General features: G+C 39.2%; 1 long non-coding RNA gene across 1 annotated transcript in view; it reads right to left on the bottom strand.

Moving 5' to 3' along the window:
- The window catches only part of LOC106997117 (uncharacterized), a 163145-nt gene that overhangs the window by 61859 nt on the left and 88358 nt on the right, over window positions 1-12928 (bottom strand). Inside the window, exons 4-6 of the long non-coding RNA XR_003727106.2 lie at window positions 10142-10303; window positions 6106-6336; window positions 4568-4676 (exon numbers count right to left, since the gene is read on the bottom strand). This is a non-coding gene — a long non-coding RNA (uncharacterized LOC106997117). The remainder of the gene's footprint in view (window positions 1-4567; window positions 4677-6105; window positions 6337-10141; window positions 10304-12928) is intronic.

Genomic DNA, 12928 nt, shown 5'->3' with positions numbered 1-12928 from the left:
TAGCAGCTCTCATCTAACACAAGCTTTTAGCATCTGAGAGTGACAAAGACAGATGGCATATTTCTGAAATATAATTTGATTGTTTGGTGGGGACTTGAAAGAGTATCTTGGGTTCAACAAATACAAGATCATACATGGCTAAAAAAATTCAGCAGCAAACTAAAAACAGAATTTAAAAGCTCTTGAGTAATTATTATTTTCCATGAAAAGCAACTAACGGTCTCCAGGTCAAACCATCCTCAAGGCTTTAAAACGGGAAGACTCCCAGGGGTTTGACTTAAAATGATCCATGGACCTCATATTTATGTACATACCCCATTAGAGAGGGACAGAATTAGACAATGTGCCCTATACAAAAAGGAGAATTTGTCTTAAGACAAAATGCACTCAAAGCCTCAATGTACAGAACAAAGCTGTGACCAAAAGAAAGTTCAAAAAATTGTACGTCTTTGTATTTATTCATTTGATCCTTGCTAGTCTTGGCATCAGCCATGACTTTCTGTGAATGAGCCCCTAGAGGAAACTGGGCTACGGTGTTCAGGAAAACAAGGCAGACCTAAGAGAAAGGATTGTATTTCCCATAGGATTCCCATGGGAATTTGAGGCTAAACTCTTGACTTATTTCACTAGACAAATATTTCATATATAATGATCCAAAAGCTCTCCTAGTTGACTCACCAACTTGAACCATGAGCATCTACCCCAGGTGAGTCCACACTCCTCAACAGGCTGACCACACACTGGAGGCCACGAGATTCACTGCCAAGTGAGCAGCAAATGCCAATAATGTCAGGCTAGTAGGCAGAATTTCCATGGAGAAAGTACTTTATAAACGCGAATGTAATTATCTTTAAAAGTTAACCCAAAGTTTCAAAAAAATTGTCCTCATTAATCATATTCACTATTAAGACTAAGCCATGAGGCTTAATGCCTTGGGAAAGGAGGCAGAGCCAACTAGAACAAAGATGTCTGCAGATGAACAGGAAGAAGGGAATGCCTTAGGGGGCATCCCCAACAGACAGGGCAGGTCATACCCCATCTGGAGGGGAAAAAAGATTGAGAAGAAAAGATTGCAGGAGGAAGGGTTTGCTTAATCTCATAAGGGGCCAGTGCTCCCATCCCTCTGCTCCTTAGCTCAGGTACTAGGAGTGGATGATGAAAGGATAGAAATACAAGATAGAGAGAAGGTAACAAAAACAGGATTCAGACAAGCCCACAGGCCAATGAGGGGCACAAAAATTGTAGCTGAGAGTAAAGATTACCAGGCCATGGAAAAGTAACTCCATTGGATGGACATGGGCCATGGAGTGGACATCCTGGGCAAAGATATTGGATAAGGCTTAGCTGAGACTTGAGAGCTGAGGACCTAGGAGAGGGCCTGTTCTCCTAGCAAGGCCAAGGAGAACCTAAATAGAACTGAATCAGCAGCAGTCCTAGCCATCAGCTTCTGCAGTTGAAGCCAGTAGGGTATCCAGGGAACAGCAAGAGCATAAAGCCCTCTTCTCCCCTCTGTCACAAGGATAAATGAGCTGCCCTCTATGCCGAGATACTGTATTATCCAGGGAAGAAGCTCTAAGAGCTTGAATATGCATATAAAATGAGACTGTTACCATTAATTGGCACATTTTAAGTTCCCTGGCCAGCCTCTAATGAGATGCAGACTTGTTGGTCAAGTGAAATAAATTATAGAAAATAATAGATAATACATGCACATCTGAATTGTGTCTTTCAGAATAAGTTATGCTGAGATCATAAACTATGTCAAAATCTCAGTAGCTCAACACAATATGTTATTTCTTGCTGATGTGTATCTCACATCAGCGGGTCTATGGGTGGGGACTCTCTACTCCACGTTGTCCTCACTCTAGCACCCAGAATATTGGAGTCTCTGTCATCTAGAATATCTCAGCTTCTGATAGCAGAGGAAAAGGAGTGGTAGGTCATAACACCAATAATTACATACTTTGGTTCACACATCAGTTTTGCCCACAACCCAGGGGCCAGACTAGTTACATGACTCCATCCAAACAAAAGATGGAAGGGCAAGAGTAACCTCCACTAAGCTGAGATGAGAAGTGAACAGGATAGAGTAAGCACTAAAAGCCTCTACCACATAAGCCAGAGACTTACCTTACTACATAAATTATTGTTCTGTTTGAGAGTTTGAGTTACACAAAATTCACATTATCTCCCAGCAACCAAAATGTAAGTTCTCCACCTTTGACCCACATTATCTTTTTCTTTTTTCTTTTTCTTTTCTTTCTTTCTTTTTTTTTTTTTTTCTAAACTTATCCTGTAACTGGTCTGGACTTCTTCATCCATAACCCAACCTCCCACTGCTACTTTCCTTCCAGATCTTTTCAACAGTGCCTCCATGAGGTGACCCATTCCTAGGAAAACTAACTTCTCCATCCTTGGTTCTCTCACTTTCCCCTGACCCCCAAATACTTCCCAGCCTTTATCACGTCAGCCTGGACCCTACAATGCTCTCATAACACCCATCTTGACCTTGGATGCCTCTGCCCCTGCAGCCACTCAAACAGCCAAATCCCAACACTTGTAGAAACTTGATAGTCCCACATTCTAAGGTTCCAATATTCAGAGGCTGATAAAAATCAATCAATAAAGCTCTGCCTTAGCTGTATGATACTTTGAAAACTGCAAAACTCTGGTTTATTCAAACTGCATTAAGCATTGAGATCAACATTAATATTTTATGATCTAGGCACTTTTTATTTTTAAAAAGCTTTCTTCCTGCTTAGTGTCATCTTGTTCAAGAGGGTTGGTAGGGAGCCTAGAATCTCCTCTGATGGGACTGTTATGGGCAAAGCCAGAAACAGCATCCTGATGCTTCCATTCATAGCATATTCACTGCTTGGGAATTGGAAATCATGTCAAATATTAATAACTCCCCAAATTTTATTCACATATTTGTGTTCACTTTGTTCTGAACCTTTATAACACCAATAATATCAATCATTTTTCTCTCAGTCTTTATCTAGAAATTCCGAATCTTCTCAGTTTGTCATCTAACAGAGACCAAACCACCCATCACTTCTAAAAATGGGTCCAGGGCAATGACTTTGTATGTGGGGAAAGACAAGCTTGTTTCCCTAGATCTCAATCTACAGGGATAAAGGGTATGATTTAGTCTAATTCTCTCTTCACATGCCTTGAGGGAAATTGGTAGATGTTAAGCAAAGGATATGGTAGGGGAATTCACTAGTATTTGATCAGGGACGGGGTCGGCTCTATAGGAGAGCTTCTCTCTGCTCTCCTGTGGGTGATAACTGCACACTCTCGAGGGCTTTCAGTAATTGTTTGCATCTCCACAATATGTCACTTCCTTGTGCCCTTGTGAGAAGCTTGTCACACAGCAACACTCTGTACAAATGCTGTCCTAATGAAACAGTGAACCTGAGATACAGACAGACCCTTTCCAAAGCAGCATTTTCATGGTCTGCAGAATAGGGATACAAAAATTAAAACAAATTTTTAAAAAGGATATTTCTAAAATCAATGTAAAAGTTCTTGCCTCACCAAGTCTGTCAGAGGTGTTTATCTCCTCTCTACTTCTCAGGCAAAAGACTGAAAATCTAATAGTTTATGCTCCTGATAGTCACTAAATCTTTGGCAGATTGTATTTTTGCAAAGATGGCTGCTCCAATCTGTATATCCCATCTACATGCTCCCCTTCCAATGTGGTTGACGCTCGTGCCACTGAAATGTGGAACCTTTATTACTTCCACTGAACCTGGGTGAGTTTGAGACTACCCCTACCAATTTTCGAGGACAGAGGAAGTGATGCTGTGTGGCTTCTGAAGTTAGGCCATGCAAAGCACACAGTGCCCCACTGGCTCCCCTTTAGGGCACTCACCCTTGGAACTAACCCTTTAGGGCACACTTACCGCTGGACTAACTGGCAGCATGGTGGCAAACTAGTCCAAACTAGTCCATGCAGAGAGACCACATGAGAAGCCCATGTGGAAAGGAACTATGACTCCATTTGGCACCTAGAAGCAGCTGCTGATCGAGTGAGTGAGTGAACCTTCAGATGATTCTAGTGCATAGCCTTCCTGTCTTCCACCTGATGACCAGGCATTGTGGAGCAGGACAAGCCATTCATGCTGTGCCCATTCCAAATGCATTACCCACAGAATTACAGAGTATAATAAATGTTTTATTCCTCTAAATTTTACGGTGATTTGTTATGCAGCCACACTAACTGGAACAAAACATTTCCGGGTATTTTATCTCTCATTTCATCTTTATATGACTCTTAAGCTGACTTTTTGAAACAACCTGAAAATTATGTGATTGCATCTAGGATAGTAGGAGGATAATTTCTGTCCTTTTCAACAAAATAGGATTTTGCTTCTCCAGTTATAAAATGAAGGCAGTTCTCAAGGTCACAGATTAAAATAAAACAGTCAAAATGTTTCTTCTCTTTACTTTTCACAAGAGAGCAGACTTTTTTGAACTAAAACTCTGTTCCTCACATTGATAAAGCCCTAGAGTCCAAAGAAAATATTTGTTTTTGGGCCTCCCTGACTTCCTCTTAACTTACAAAGAGTTGAAGAGTGGAGAGTACTTTCAAAAAGAGATCAACTATAACTTCAGTGCCCATTAATCTGTGAGAGATCTGGAACAAGTGGCCTGCAGGACTGGTTTTCATCCTAAAGACAAAATAATAAGAACCTGTTTAGTAAGGAAAAGAGTGAGTGAGTAATAAGCTAGAAATATAATGAAAATACTAAATGGTAGTAAGAATAAAAGCTCTCCAATAACTTTTGTGAAAACCTGAGTGATGGTTTTTATTTTAACTTACATTTTATCAGTTCCAAAGAGACTCTAACTGGACTTCCCTTTTCTGTCGACACACCCCCACTCTAGGTATGCTTATCTAGCCTTTAGCTTTGAATCTCTCTTTTCCAACAATTCCCCAAATTTGCATCTTCAGCCCAGACTTTGTCCCAAACACTAGACTCATATATTCATCCACCTACCCAACATCTCCACTTAATGTCTAACAGGCATCTCATATCAACTTGTCCAAAAATGGATCCTGTTGTTCCTCCCCAGACCTGTTCCTCTCCCTGCCTTCCCCATCTTAGTTGATAGTGATTCCATCCTTTCACTGACTCAGGACAAAAGCCCCGACATCTTGGTCACTCTTTCACAAACCACAACCCGTCTGTCAACAAATCCTATTGGCTCGAGCCTCAAGTCATATCTAGAATCCAACCACCTCCCATGACCTCTTCTACTACTAATCTGGTCTAAGCCAACACGATCTTTTGCCTATGTTACTGCACCAGCCTCCTACCTGGTCTCCTTGCTTCCAGCCTTGCCTTCCTATGGTCCGCTCTCAACCCCGAAGCCAGAACGATCCTTTAAAAATTTGAGCCAAATTATGTGCTTTCTCTGCTCAGAATTCTTTAATGGCTTTGCATCACACTTATAATAAAAGCCAAATTGTTTTAAATGTCAAATAAGGCCCTCCATGATTGGCCCCTATCACACCCCACTTACTCTTCTCCCCCAGCTCACTGTGCACTAGGGTCGCTGGCTTCCTGACTATTCCTATAAGATGCCTCCTGATGTAGTGCTTTTGTACTTGCTCTTCTCTCCGCCAGGAACACACCCTCTCCCAATCTGCTCCACATCTGTGTGGCTCATTCCTCACCTCCTTTACCTTATCAATTCCCCAAATTAATTAAGGCCTTCCCTCACCACCCAATTTAGAAGAATAAAGACCATGTTCTGTCACTGCAGGTTCCTCTTCCCTATATTATTTTTCTCCAAAGTACTTATTGTCCCCAACATTAAATAAGTAAACAGACCTGTTTGTTCATTCACTTATTGTCCATCTTCCCCATCTAGGATGTAACTTCCATTTGAGCCAGAATTTTTTGGTCTATTTTGCATATTGCTATACTTCCAGTGCTCAGAATAGTCTCTGGCATATATAAATGGCCAAAACAGCACACACCTTCTCATGAGTAAGTGAACAACAAAGGAGCCATTGGACCATAGTCAATTCACAGCCAAGCACTACCTGAGCAGGCAACAGAAAACATACAGAGAGCTTTGGAGAATGCATACATCTGTCCAGCCTGTTCCTGGTTGCCCAAGTTGTACTGGAAATTCTCCTGGGTGCAGAGCAGTGGCAGCAAACTTGAGGGTCTTTGGTCACCCTTGTCTCTACATCAGGGGATTGATTCATCATTGCCTCATTAAAAGTGCAAGCTTTGGTGCCAGAGTCTGGCTTCATCATTTACCAACTCTTTGGGAGATTCTGGACAAGCTAGCCACATTGAGTTTTGGTTTCCTTATCTGTAAAATAAAGATAATGCCAGCTATTTTTCATAGGAGATGCAATGAAGATTAAGTGAGCTATACAGAAATAAAGGGTCAATAAATATAAACTCTAATTGTATAAGAGAAAAACCTTGACTTGAGCCTGCTAAGCACCAACAGTAATATGTTCTTTGTAATTGAAGGATACGTGCTCAGTCACAAATGGACAAACGACAGGTTGGTTACTACTATAGTATTTATTGGCCTAAAAGAGGAGGGAATTGACAATGTTTTAGTGCCTACAAGTGGGGTTACTTCACATACATGATTTTATTTCATCCTAATAAAAAATACTTGTGAGGTAAATATGACAATCACTTTAAAGTGATGTGTGGTTCCGAGAGTTTAAGTAACTTGCCGAAATTCACATGGTCATGTAGCTAGGAATTATAAAGCCATTTCCTAAACACCAAGCCATTCTTTTAGACTTTTAAAATTAACCTTTCTACCCATGATTTTTCAATGTGTTAAAGACAGGTATTCTACATAAAATGTAAATGGAAGGAACATTCTAGTAGAAAGTAAAACAAAAAAAAAAATTAGTAGAAAATGGGAAAAGTCTTATACAAAAGAATACATGCTGTATGATTCCATTTACATGAAATCCCACAACAGATAAAAGTAAGCTATAGTCATAAAATCAAAATAGTGATTGCCTCATGTGGATGTTTTGGGAACTGGTTGGGAAAGGGTGAAAGGAACTTACTGGTGCAATAGAAATCTCCTATATCTTGATAGTGGGTTACACAATGTATGCATGTGTCAAAATTCATCAGACTGTATACTTAAGATCTGTTTCACTGTATATAAACTGCATTTAAATTTTACAAGTTTAAGTCAGAAAGAAAAATGAATTTTAGACTTGGAACCCAACTGAAAAATAATATCACTGTTTATTATGATGATGGAGGTTTGGAAATCAAGCTCGTCTTTGAGATGAAGTGAAGTACACAACATCAAGTAACTTTTATGTTCCATACAACCAGGAGTGATGGAACTTGGATTCAAACTCAGCCATGGGATTTACCACCTCAATACAGCTGTCTCTGAAAAGGACTTGCCATGACAATGATAAAGCTGAAAAGGGAAGATTTTGGTTCATTTGTTACAAATATATACCAAGTTTTGAGACTCAGTGTCATGTGGATAAAGAGAATATATGAATACTAAGTAGCCCATCTAGACTTTATTCAAAGAGGTACCTTAATAAGAAATTACAAGGAAAGCTAATAATCTGTAGAACCATAGGGGTAGAAAGAAAGACGAGATTTTGACTCCTAAGCCCCAACACATTTATTTCTTTATATTCATATTTGACCTTACGTAAGTAAAAAAATTGTCTTATCTTTACAGGAATAAATGAAGTAAACATATGGCTTTGAATTGTAACAAAGAATGAACTCTATTTTGAATAACCACCATAACCTAGATTAACTCATTTCAAATGAACTCCTTTTAAAACTAATGTGGAAGTGTTAACCATATTGTATGTGGCCTATTTTTAATGCATCTCTCTATAGACAGTAGTTTTTATTTAAGAGACAGAAGTAAGAATAAAAGTATTCCAGAATAGTTAGGAGCCTTATGGCACATTATTTCCCAATAGTCCTTTTCTTTAATAAGTGAATTTTCTATATCTTCCTTAGTAAGGCAAAATGCTAGGCAATTTACATTCACACAACCAAACAGTACATAGCCAACTTAGAATGCAGAGGGTTGCAAAAAGCAACTCTATGGATCAGGGAAGACATTAACCACCATAAAGAAACAACAGAAAATAAATAACAGAATCTTGCTTACCACACAGGCTTCTAACTGTAAATACTTTCTTGATATTTGTCTCGAATGAGACAATAAACAGAAAGACCTCTAAAGAGAAAAGCATTGATTTGGGTATAACTTTTATTTAAAGTTACATAATATAATTAATGGTAATACTGAAGAATTTAATTGGTGCATAGAAGCTAAAACTTCTGCAAAAACCCTAACCTACATTTGACAGGAGTTCAATACTTTTATGGGAGACATTAGAACAGCGCTGCCCAGTAGACCTTTCTGTGATCATGGAAATGTTCAGTATCTGCTCTGTCCAATACAGTAGCTGCTAACCACATATGGAGTTGAGCACTTGAAATGTGCCTCCTGTGACTGAGGAACTAAATTTTAAATTTGATTTAATTTTAATTCATTTAAATTTACCTGCATGTGACTAACAGCTACTATATTGGACAGTGCAGCCTTACAATAGTTTCAAAAAAATAGATAAACATTCAAAACTGACCTAATCTTTAAAAAAAAAAAAAGAAGCCCTGCTTATTCTGCCATTTCCCAAACTGACTTCTGAACATTAGACATGACTGTATGGTTTAAAAAATCTTCTTTGTTGTAGATACCTGCTGTTCCCGAGGGGGGATCTTGCAGCCATGTCTGATAAAAGTTTTCCCATAATAACAAAATGGATTGTGACATTCAGAAACACCCTCACTCCTTCCCTTGACCCATGAGATTCCCAGAACATAGCCTACAAAGTTGATGTATAGTTTTATCTAATTCTTGGATTTTAAACCAAGAAAATAACAAGGTTTCCTGGTGGGTTTCTTAAGAAAAAAAAAATAAAAAGGTCTGACAGTCTGGCTTCCCTTTGGCAAGAACTTATTTCTCTTACTAGCACATTTCTTCCATGTGGTTTGCTCTGCCACATGCTGTAATGCTATAGCATTATAATCCTCTAGGTTTCTACCATCTCCCAAATAAATGTAGTCATTGGTGGGAACCAATCGTGGAATCTATGTAGTGAAATTCACTTCAACTAACCAAAGCATTAAGCTTTGATTATGAACAAGGCCATAAATGTAGCTAGAGATAGAATGTGGATTTCATGTAATCCACTAGTAATAACTACCAGAAGCAGTTGTTAATAAATTAATAATGTCCTGAGATGCCTTGACATACATTTAGGCTTAGTGGAAAATCATATTGTAATCATATAGTAATATCTTCCATGGGCTCACAAATGGGGATTTGTAGCTTCTGTGCTGTGTATCTGCCATCCCTCTAGAAGGCAATGTAAGGATACACAATTGAGTAAAACAGAATCTAAACACATTTGCCACTACATATCCTACAATGGGGCATGGTAGGTACAAAAGGAGCACAGAGATAATAGAGATCAGTTGCAATTGGAAATACTGTGAATGGCATCATGGAAGAGGTGGCATTTCAGCTGGGTCTCCAAAGAATGGTGGATTGAGGAATAAATAAGGAGAGCAAAGGCATTGCCAGCAATAACAGACACAGGAATGCACAGCATGTCAGAGGAAGGGCAAATGTTGCATGACAAGGACAGAGAGGGATTACACTAAAAGATAATACTAAAAAGTTAACATGGAGTCAGATCCCAAAGGTACTGCATGCCATGCTTTGGAGATTGTTTTGTAGCAATAGGCAGCCAGCAAAGTTTTTGAGCAAAGTTCTAGCATGATCAAATCTGTATGTCAGGAAGATAAGTTTGGCTGCCATGAGCAGGATGGATAGGTGAAATAAGATGTCAAAGGTAACATGCTATTCTATTAATTTATTTGTAATATGAGCTTCAGAAATTTCCAAATCTGGGTTGAGAAGCCTTACTATTCAACCACTGTTGGTTGCTATTTCGACAACCATTTTTTCTTCTTTATTAGTTTATAAAATCTTAATCTTGTTCAGATAGCAAAATGAACAACAAAATTCACCTTACTTTAAAGGCATCTTACCTCAGAAAGATAAGGGCCTTTCACCTTACCTCAAAAGTTGAATCATTATTGGCCTACAAAATCCATTGCCCAGCCAGGGCAGGCACAGTGGTTTATGCCTGTAATGCCAGCTCTTTGGAAGGCTGAGGCAGGAGGATTGCTTGAGGCCAGAAGTTCAAGATCAGCCTGGGCAGCACAGTGAGACTCTGTCTCTACAAAGAATTCAAAAAATATTAGTTAGGTGTGGTGGTGTATACCTGTAGTCTTAGCTACTAGGGAAGCTGAGGTGGGAGGATCGCTTGACCCTAGGAGTTTGAGGTTGCAGTGAGCTATGATCACACCACTGCCCTTCTGCCTAGGGACAGGGTGACACCATGGCAGGCAGGCAAGAAAGAAGGAAAGAAAGAAGGAAAGAAAGGAAGGAAGGAAGGAAGGAAGGAAGGAAGGAAGGAAGACTCCATTGCCCTTTACTAGTGATTGATTTGGGAGAGTCTCATTTCTGGCTAAAGAAACATTAAGTGAAGTTTTCTGGAAGGATTTTGAGCATGGTTTTTCCCCCTGATAAAATCATAAATGGAAAACAGACCTATTCCTTCTTACTACCTAGAAAACACCTATGTGAGGATGTGACGTCTGGAGCAGTGGCAGCCATCTTGCAACCACGAGACAACAAACTAAGGTTGAAAACATAACACATAGGAAAATGGCAGAAGGAAAAGATAACAAAAATATGGGTCCTTGACACATATATATATTTATGTTATATATATTATAATATTATATATATATGTATATATTCCTTGGCAAAAGGAAACACCTAAAGTTTGTAAGCTTTGACCCATACTCACCCTGGCTCTTGGCTTGGCAGCATTTTTGTGACCACAATGCAAGGAGATGAAATGCGAGCTGAGAGCATCAGAGAGAACAAAGGGCATCAGAGAGAATAAAAAGTTGCCTGGTTGTGAAGTAGGTGGGGGAAAGTCCGTGTGGGTCTTCCTTGGGTTATTGGTTGAAGGCTAGGCTGCACACGTTTGGGGAAAGACCCAATGATATCTAATAGAGAGCAGCTGCTACAGGGATGCAAACTGAAGTTTGAATTAGTCAAGGTTCTCCAGAGAGACACAACCAATAGAATGGATAGATAAATAGGTAGATGGATAGATAGATAGACAGATAGAAGATAGATAGATAGATAGATAGATAGATAGATAGATGATAGATAGATAGATAGATAGAAAGAAAGAAAGAAAGAAAGAAAGAAAGAAAGAAAGAAAGAAAGAAAGAAAGATAGATAGATAGATAGACAGACAGACAGACAGATAGACAGACAGACAGACAGATAGATAGATAGATAGATAGATAGATAGATAGATAGATAGATAGATAGATAGAGGGTTATTAGGAGAATTGGCACACACAATTTTGAAGACTGGGAAGTCCCATAACAGGCTATCCACAAGGGGATGCCATTAGTATGGCTCAGTCCAGGCCTAAAAGTCTGAGAACCTGGGGTGTCACTGGTGTAAATACTGCAATCCAAAAGCTGGATAGCCTGGAGCTCTGATGTCCAAATGCAAGAGAAGAGTATATCCTAGCTCCAGGAGGACAAAGACCAATTTGTCTTCTCTCTGTTTTTGTTCTATCCAGGACCCCAGCCAACTGGATTATGACAGTCCTTCCCCCACCAGAGACACACACACACACACACACACACACACATTTAAAGTATATATCTGAAAGAATCGAAAGCAAGGACTCGAGCATATATTTGTACATTTGTGTTCATAGAAGCATAATTCACAATAGCCAAAAGGCAGAAGCAACCCATGTTGCTTCCATCAATAGATGGTAATTCAATATTGTTGCATCCATCAATAGATGAAAGGATAAACAAAATAGGGTATATACATACAATGGAATATTATTCAGCCTTAAAAAAGAAGAAATCCTGGCTGGGCGCAGTGGCTCATGCCCATAATCCCAACACTTTGGGAGGCCAAGGCAGGCAGATATCTGAGGTCAGGAGTTCAAGACTAGCCTGGCCAACATGGTGAAACCCCGTCTCTACTAAAAATGCAAAAATTAGCTAGGGGTGGTGGCGGGTGCCTGTGATCCCAGCTACTCAGGAGGCTGAGGTAGGATAATTGCCTGAACCCAGGAGACAGAGTTTGCAGTGAGCCGAGATCGTGCCACTGCACTCCAGCCTGGGCAACAGAGCGAGACTCTGTCTCAAAAACAAAAAAAGAAAAAAAGAAAAAAAAAAGAAATTCAGACACATTCTATAACATGGATGAACCTTAAAGACACCATGCTAAGTAGAATATGCCATCCACAAAAGAACAAATGCTGTATGATTCCTCTTATATGAGGTCTTATAATAGTCAAAATCATAGAGAAAGAAAGTAAAATGGTAGTTGCCCGGGTTGAAGAATTGGGAAGTTTGTGTTTCGTGGTACAGTTTCAGCTTAGGAGAAAAACGTTCTGGAGATGGGCTGTGGGTGAGGGTTGCACAAAAATGTAAATGCACTTAATTCCTCTGAACTGTACATTTAAAATGGTGAAAATGATAAATCTTGTGTTACATATATTTAGCCACAAAATCTGGCACTTGTAGTAGCACTAAAATGTGATATGTGCATCTATATATAATTAAATATATGTGTATGGAATAAATTCAGCAAAGACATATATACCAAAAGCTATAAAACATTGCTGACAGAAATTAAAGAAGACCTAAGTAAAAGCAGTAAAAAGAATAATGTTAGAACCTCATCCTTCCTGATTTCAAAACTTATTATAAAGGTACAGTAATCAAGACAGTGTGGTATTGGTAGATA

The sequence above is a fragment of the Macaca mulatta genome, chromosome 2 (assembly GCF_049350105.2).
Source record: "Macaca mulatta isolate MMU2019108-1 chromosome 2, T2T-MMU8v2.0, whole genome shotgun sequence".
In the NCBI taxonomy this organism is placed as follows: Eukaryota; Metazoa; Chordata; class Mammalia; order Primates; family Cercopithecidae; genus Macaca; species Macaca mulatta.
The sequence above is the reverse complement of the archived record's forward strand: the minus strand, read 5'-3'. Positions and strand labels throughout refer to the sequence as shown.